Source organism: Lathyrus oleraceus, chromosome 6, assembly GCF_024323335.1.
Source record: "Lathyrus oleraceus cultivar Zhongwan6 chromosome 6, CAAS_Psat_ZW6_1.0, whole genome shotgun sequence".
Classification (NCBI taxonomy): Eukaryota; Viridiplantae; Streptophyta; class Magnoliopsida; order Fabales; family Fabaceae; genus Lathyrus; species Lathyrus oleraceus.
In genome coordinates this window covers 175,124,985-175,133,747 of record NC_066584.1, presented here as the reverse complement: position 1 = coordinate 175,133,747, position 8,763 = coordinate 175,124,985, and positions in this window count along the sequence as shown.

Genomic DNA, 8,763 nt, shown 5'->3' with positions numbered 1-8,763 from the left:
ATACATTCATACTAGAATCATTACCAAGTTATATTTTTCTAAATCGTTTTCAAAATCAAACGAGATAAACACTTTGTATACATTCATACGAGAATCATTACAAAGTTGAATTCTCTTTTCAAAACATTTTTAAGCAATTCACCCACACTTTTTCAGACAAAAATATAAGTGATCCAGCAATTAAGAGCCCATGGATAACCATGGATACAAAGGGTGCTAATACCTTCCCTTTGTATAATGTACCTCCCGAACCTAAGAATCTAAATTAAGGTCTTTCCTGTTCTTTTCCACCTTTCCTTATTGGATAAAAGAAAAGTCGGTGGCGACTCTTGCTATCCGCGACATTGCGATTAAAAAACACAAAAAGTCAGTTCACCGTATGACAGAACTGGCGACTCTGCTGGGGATACTTGATTCAGAGAGGTTACCTTAAAAAAACAAGATCACTTATTTAAAATTGTCTGATTTACTTTTAAGGGATTGCTTGGGTATTCTTGAGTGAAAGATCCTACACCCGGATCTAGTGTACCTTAGGTAAGTAGCAATAGATCATCGCGACTATCCGGCATATACTGGAATGGTTAAAATGATGGCTACGGTTAATGTGACACTTTGGATGTCCTGATGTTCCTCATGTTTACTTGAGGAAAAATTTGGCATCTGCGTGGTGTCATTAAAGCGTTAACCAGACGTTTAGAACCCTAATTGACTCATCCTGGCCACTAGAAAGTAGTGAGATAACTGACTTCGGTTCCGACTGGGGTTGGTTGAGACTCGATACTACACTCCTTGAGATTGGACTTTAGGGAAGCTTCGGTCAACCACTTGGTGTTGCACTGAAGTGGACTTGAGGGAAGGTCAATGATTGGAGATCCTTTTAGAACCCGGTTACTATTCTAGGACAGGTTGAACCAACCAAACTTCAGTGGGGAGGGTACTTACCTATGGAACTCATGCAAGCCTCAAAACTTAGGATTGATCGTTGTGTGACTTGCTTGTGCTTGTTATTTAACGTCATAACATCATGACATCATAGCATCATAACATCAGGACATCATGACATCGTACTAACCATTTCAAGGACTTAGGGATTTAACTTTGCTCTGTTTTGTAAGGCTATGGCTCCCAGGAAGACCATCCGGATTAATCTTGTAGCAATCTCTCCGCAACTCAAGAATTTAGTGTCAGAACTTCCCGATCATGCTCAGTTTATCCAGAAACATGGTTCTCTTCTCAATTTAGTTACCACTGGGTTCAAAGAAGATATGATGAGAGTTTTATTCCAGTTCTTCGACCCTAAACATCATTGCTTCACATTCCCAGATTATCAGTTGGTACCTACACTGGAAGAATTCTCCAGACTGCTTGGGATACCTATCCTTGATCAAATACCTTTCAGTGGTTTAGAAAAGGTTCCGAAGTCTGAAGAAGTTGCCGCAGCTTTACACATGACGAAGTCCGACATTGAAGCTAATTGGGTAACAAGGAGTGGAGTTAAGGGTTTACTTGCCAAATCCCTGACGAATAAGGCCCGAGAATTCTTAAAAGTTATGAATGTCCGTGCTTTCGAAGACATCCTGGCATTGCTAATCTATGGCTTGGTGTTATTTCCTAATCCAGACCAATTCATAGACATGAATGCTATTAAGATATTTCTCACTCATAACCCTGTACCTACCTTGCTGGGAGACATTTTGCATTCCCTTCACACTCGTACTATGAAAAGGCAAGGGACTCTCATGTGCTGCGTACCTTTATTAGCTAGGTGGTTTATTTCGCACTTTCCTCAATCCGTCTTGAAAAACGAGCAGAATTTGAAATGGTCGCAAAGGATAATGTCGCTCTCCCACCCAGACATCTGTTGGTGTCCTCAGTTCAAGGAGAATGTTACCATCATTGACCGTTGTGGCGAGTTCCCTAATGTACCACTCCTAGGAATAAGAGGAGGTATTACTTATAATCCTGCTTTAGCTCTGCGACAGTTTGGTTGTGCCCGAAGAGATGGTCCCCATGAAATGATCATCGAAGGCATTGTGTTCGACTATGACAACAATTCCCAAGGCCTCCGTCAAAGATTTGTACGAGCTTGGGGCATGGTGAAGAGAGGTACGTTAGGACAGAAAAATTTTATTCCTATGGAACCTTATCTCAGATGGGTACGCGCCAGAGCTCGTGAATTTGTCATGTCATATCTTGCAATCGGACCTCAGATTGTCGAACCTGAAGCTGAAGGAGGTGCTCCTCAGATCATTCCTTATCCAGATATGCCTACCAATGTTGAGGAACTGAAAAGATCCTGGATCCAGTTGAGAGAAGAAAGGGATACTTTCGAGACTCAGTTCGTCGCAGAAAGGAAGAAAGTGTTAGAACTTACCAGTCAGCTTAACGAGGAACGAAGACTCAATGCGTATCTTCGCCCAAAAAGAAGTCGCCCCTGGGAGACTTGAGCTTTCATTGTATTTTTATTATTATTCCTTTTGTAACGAACATTGATCAAAGAAATTAGCAATAAACATTTCTCTCTTGTTGGTGATTTACGCAAAGTTAAATTCCAAAAGTCCTTGAAAACATTTCATGCATTGCATAACATAACATAACACTGCATAACAGGTATTCTACAAGTTCAATGTTCTCACGGTCTTCATTGCAAACAGAAAAATGGACCTCGAACAAACTGTCAAAGATCTCCAGACTCAGAATGCTCAATTCAAGGAGATGATGCTAAGCTTATCCAAGGGGCAGGAGGAACTGAAGGCTCTTTTATTCGAAAAGAAGAAAGACAAGAAAGTTGTGAGTTTCATTAACCCGGGAAGAAGGCGTAAAGGACAGGCCGCAACAGTCAAGTTTGGAATCCCGAATGGTCCAGAAGAGGGGGCGGAGAATGATTCAGAGGAAGAGAATGCTGATTTCTCCAACCCTGAGGATGACGATGAAGATTATGAAGATGAACAGTACTCTCCAAGAGATGATAAGTACAAGTTGCTGGAAGAACGTATGCTAGCTATGGAGGGTCAGAAGGCACCCGGTCTGGATTTCGAAAGTTTGGGTCTGGTCTCCGATGTGACCATTCCTCGCAAATTCAAAATCCCCACTTTCACTAAGTACGACGGTGCGTCTTGTCCTCAGATGCATCTGAGAGCTTATGTGAGAAAGATTCAGCCGCATACCACTGACAGGAAGCTATGGATCCATTTCTTCCAAGAGAGCTTATCTGGCACACAGTTGGAATGGTATTATCAGCTCGAGAGCTCTGACATCCGCACCTGGACTGATTTAGCAACAGCTTTCTATAAACAGTACCAGTATAACTCTGAACTAGCACCTACCCGGCTACAGTTGCAGAATATGACTATGGGATCTAAAGAAAGCTTTAAAGAATATGCTCAAAAGTGGAGAGATTTGGCTGGCAGAGTCAAACCCCCTATGACTGACAGAGAATTGGTGGATATGTTCATGGGCACACTGACCGGCCCATTCTACAGCCATCTACTAGGAAGTTCTTCATCCGGTTTCACTGAACTTATATTGACAGGTGAACGTGTTGAAAGCGGCATCCGAAGTGGAAAGATACAGGCGACTGCCTCGGCAAGCACCAAAAGGTCCTATCAGGGGAGGAATGAATCAAATGTTGTGTACGGTCAAAAGGGTCGTAACAAGAAAAACCGTGACCATGACATCGGAGCAGTTACGATTGCAGCACCACCATCTCAAAACTTCCAGCCCAAACAAGACAGGCCAAGAAGGAAGTTTACCAGGATCAATATGACCTTGGCACAGGCACTGCAGGGAATGCTAAAGGCAAATTTGATCACCCTCAGAGATCCTCCTACGAACCCCAACACTACCTCTTCTCGTTATAATCCCAATGCCAGGTGTGCATATCACTCCGATAGCCCCGGGCATGATACAAACGATTGCTGGTCATTGAAGAATAAGATTCAGGATATGATCGAAGCTGGAGAAATTGAGTTTGAGCCTCCGGAGACTCCTAATGTCATCACTGCTCCTATGCCTAACCATGACAAGACGGTTAATGCCGTGGATGATGACGATCACGTTTCCAATGTGGCGGACTTAACATCTCCTCTCCCGATCATAAAGAGGAATTTATTGCAAGCTGGTTTATTTCCAGGTTGTGCTGAAGATTGCAATCTCTGCATGCTCCGGCCCGAGGACTGTTTGAAATTGAAGAATGGTATTCAACGGCTGATGGACGATCGTACAGTTCTCTTCAAAAGGATTCCTAAGGCGGAAAACCCTATTGAAGAAATATCTGTGATTGCTAAGTCCAAAGTTCCAGTGAAGATTACCGCTACCAGGGCGCCTGTGAGGATTACTGCTGAGCCCAGGGTTGCTCCCTTAATCATCACTGCACCTGGCCCGATCCCGTATTCCTCAAGCAAAGCTATTCCGTGGAATTATGGCAGTGATGTTTACGTCCATGGCGTGAAGCAAGTGGATAATGCTGCTAATACTAGTGGCATTGTTGGGACTAGTAAAATTACTCGAAGCGGAAGGATCTTCTCTCCAGAAATCTCACCTCCTGTCCTTGAAACTCGAGGAAAGGAACCAGTCAATCCTTCTCAGTCAGAGACACCGGTCGAAGTTACTCCCGAAGATGTTGCCAAACAAGAAATGGAAGAGGTGCTGAAAATCATTCGCAAGAGTGATTTTGATGTTGTAGAACAGTTGGGGCATACCCCGTCTAAGATCTCAATGTTATCCTTGCTGTTATCTTCTGAATCTCATGCCAATGCATTGGTAAAATTCTTGAAGACTGCTCACGTGCCTCAGGAAACATCTGTCGATCAGTTCGAAAATTATGTTGCTCACTTGGCTGTTGACAATGGCCTAGGCTTTTCCGATGCTGATCTGACACCAGCAGGAAAGAATCACAATAAAGCCCTGCATATCTCCATTGAGTGTAGGGGAATCACTTTGTCTCATGTGTTGATCGATAATGGCTCTTCCTTGAATGTGCTGCCGACAGCTGTGCTGGATAAGCTGGATTGTAAAAGCATTGAACTGAAACCTAGTGACATTGTGGTACGTGCTTACGATGGTGCGAAGAGTGTTGTCCATAGAGAAGTAGTCCTTCCTATCAAGATAGGACCTCAAGTCTTCAACACTACCTTCCATGTAATGAACATTCGTCCTGCCTATTCCTGCTTACTGGGACGCCCTTGGATTCATGGGGCAGGCGCTGTAGCCTCGTCTCTCCATCAAAAGTTGAGGTATCCCACAAAGGGCAAAATTGTCACCGTGTGTGGAGAAGAAGAGTACATTGTCAGTAGTGTGCATACCTTCAGATACGTCGAGATGGATGATGAATTCATTGAGACTCCTTGTCAGTCATTTGAAGTAGTTCCTCCGACCAATCCTGTCCTTAAGCCAACTTCCTGTGTACCCAAGGTTATTCGTGCTCCTCCTGCTATGATTTCTCTGAAGGACGCTCAAGCCGTGGTTGAAGATGGTGGTCGTACTGGCTGGGGTCAATTGATCGACGTACCGTACAAGTCTGACAAATTTGGCCTGGGGTTCAGCTCTGACAAGAGTCAAATTAATGTTGTAGAAGATGCTGACAACGATTGCGACCTGGATAGCTGGATTTTCCCAACAATTGGTGACGGACTCAATAATTGGAAGGCTGAAGACACTATCCCGATTTCCTTTAGTCAGGAGTAATTTTATTGTCTATTTTAGTGTTGCAAATTTTTGTTTTTTTTTACAATTGAACTTCTCCAAGCGTTGTGTCTATGCCCGGGGCACAATAGCTAATTTGTTAAGGGTTTTGTCATCTTCATAAGCATATTCATATTCAATAAATCAATGGACTTTTTGCATTCAAATATTGCGCTCTTTATCTTTTCTGTCATCTTCCAAACGAGCTATGTTTTCTTACACACACTCACGTAACGAATTGCAGATCCATACCCACTCTGGATCCTGTTGACAATAGTTCTACTACTGTTCATTATGACTTTGAAAATCCGATCTACCAAGCCGAGGATGGAGGTGAGGAAGATTGTGAAGTACCTGGAGAACTTGCCAGACTGTTACTGCAGGAAGAAAGGACTATACAACCACACGAGGAGTCAGTTGAGACTGTAAATCTGGGTACTGAAGTGGACAAGAAAGAAGTCAAAATAGGAGCAGGCTTGGAAAGCAGTGTCAAAAGAAGGTTGATTCAGATGTTGCATGACTATGTAGAGATCTTTGCTTGGTCTTATGAAGACATGCCAGGACTGGATACCGATATAGTAGTGCATCGACTGCCAACGAGGGAAGAATGTCGCCCTGTTAAGCAAAAGGTTCGTCGCATGCGTCCTGAAATGTCTGAGAAAATCAAAGCCGAGGTGATGAAACAATTTGATGCAGGTTTTCTGGCTGTTACTTCTTATCCTCAATGGGTTGCTAATGTGGTACCAGTGCCGAAGAAGGATGGTAAGGTGCGAATGTGTGTAGATTACCGAGACCTGAATAAAGCGAGTCCCAAGGATGACTTTCCACTCCCGCACATTGATGTTCTGGTAGATAACACCGCTCAACACAAGGTGTTCTCATTCATGGATGGATTCTCAGGTTACAACCAGATTAAGATGGTGCCTGAAGACATGGAGAAAACTACGTTTGTGACGCAATGGGGCACGTTCTGTTATAAAGTAATGCCATTTGGTTTGAAGAATGCAGGGGCCACGTACCAGCGTGCTATGGTGGTTTTGTTCCATGATATGATCCATCATGAAATAGAAGTATATGTGGATGACATGATAGCCAGATCTCATACTGAGGAGGAACATCTCGATCATTTATACAAACTGTTCGAGAGGTTGAAGAAATACAAGTTGAGGTTGAACCCGAACAAATGCACCTTTGGAGTAAGGTCCGGCAAACTCCTGGGCTTTATTGTCAGTGGTAAAGGGATTGAGGTTGACCCGGCCAAGGTGAGAGCTATTCAAGAAATGCCAGTTCCCCGTACAGATAAAGAAGTCAGAGGTTTCTTGGGACGCTTGAATTACATTGCCCGATTTATCTCCCATTTGACTGCCACCTGCAAACCCCTTTTCAAGCTACTGAGGAAAAGTCAAGAGATGATATGGAATGAGGAATGTCAAGAAGCTTTTGACAAAATCAAGAAGTATCTTCAAGAACCTCCAATTCTGATGCCACCAGTTGAAGGAAGACCTCTAATCATGTATTTAACCGTGTTAGAAAATTCAATGGGGTGTGTATTGGGGCAACATGACGAGTCTGGTCGAAAAGAGCATGCCATATACTACCTGAGCAAAAAGTTTACCGACTGTGAAACAAGATACTCACTGCTCGAGAGAACTTGCTGTGCTTTGGCCTGGGCTGCTCGCCGACTGAGACAGTATATGTTGAATCATACCACTTTATTGATTTCTAAGATGGATCCTATCAAATACATATTTGAGAAACCCGCTCTCTCCGGAAGAATAGCAAGATGGCAGATGATTCTAACAGAGTACGACATCCAGTATACTACCCAGAAAGCAATCAAAGGAAGCGTGCTAGCCGATCATTTGGCTCATCAAGCAGTGGATGATTACCAATCTATGAATTTTGAGTTCCCAGATGAGGATGTCATGCTTGTCACTGATTATGAAAAACCTAGACCGGATGAAGGACCCGAATGGGGATCCCGATGGACTATGGTTTTCGATGGGTCTTCTAATGCATTGGGCAATGGTGTTGGTGTGGTAATCATTTCTCCCGAGGGTTACCATACGCCTTTCACTGCTAGACTATGTTTTCATTGTACCAATAATATGGCTGAGTATGAAGCATGTATTTTGGGACTCAAGGCTGCTATAGACCGGCGAGTCAAGTTTTTGAGTGTGTACGGAGACTCAGCATTAGTAATCAGTCAGATCAAAGGAGAATGGGACACTAAGCATCCGAATCTCATCCCTTACCGAGAACGAGTGATGACATTAATCCCATACTTTGAAGAGATTACATTCGAACATATCCCACGAGAAGAGAATCAGTTGGCAGACGCATTAGCTACCATGTCATCTATGTTCAGAGTCAGATGGGACAATGAAGCTCCCAGGATCACCATTGAGCGACTAGATGAACCGGCATACTGCTGTGAACTTAACACTGAGGGAGTAGAAGAGAAACCTTGGTTCCACGACGTAAAAAGATATTTAGAAGCTCAGGAATACCCTGAAGGGGCATCCATCAATGACAAAAAATTCCTGAGGAAGTTCTCCGCTAAATTCTTTCTGAGTAATGGAGTGTTATACAAACGTAATCATGATTCGACTCTGCTTCGCTGCGTGGATAGAAAGGAAGCAGAAAGGATTATGGAAGACATGCACGGCGGTATTTTCGGGACTCATTCTAGTGGACATACAATGGCCAAGAAGATTCTGAGATCAGGATATTATTGGTCTACCATGGAAGCTGATTGCCACCGTCACTCCAGAACCTGTCATAAGTGCCAGATCTATGCGGACAAAGTACATGTGCCTCCTGCTCCATTGAACGTGTTGACAGCACCTTGGCCCTTTGCAATGTGGGGCATCGATATGATTGGAGAGATTAAACCTACGGCTTCTAATGGACATCGCTTCATTCTCGTCGCTATTGATTACTTTACAAAGTGGGTAGAGGCAGCCTCATTTGCTTCTGTCACCAAGAATGTGGTGGCACGGTTCATCAAGAATAACCTTATTTGTCGATACGGCATCCCTGAAAGAATTATCACTGACAATGGTACTAATTTGAACAACA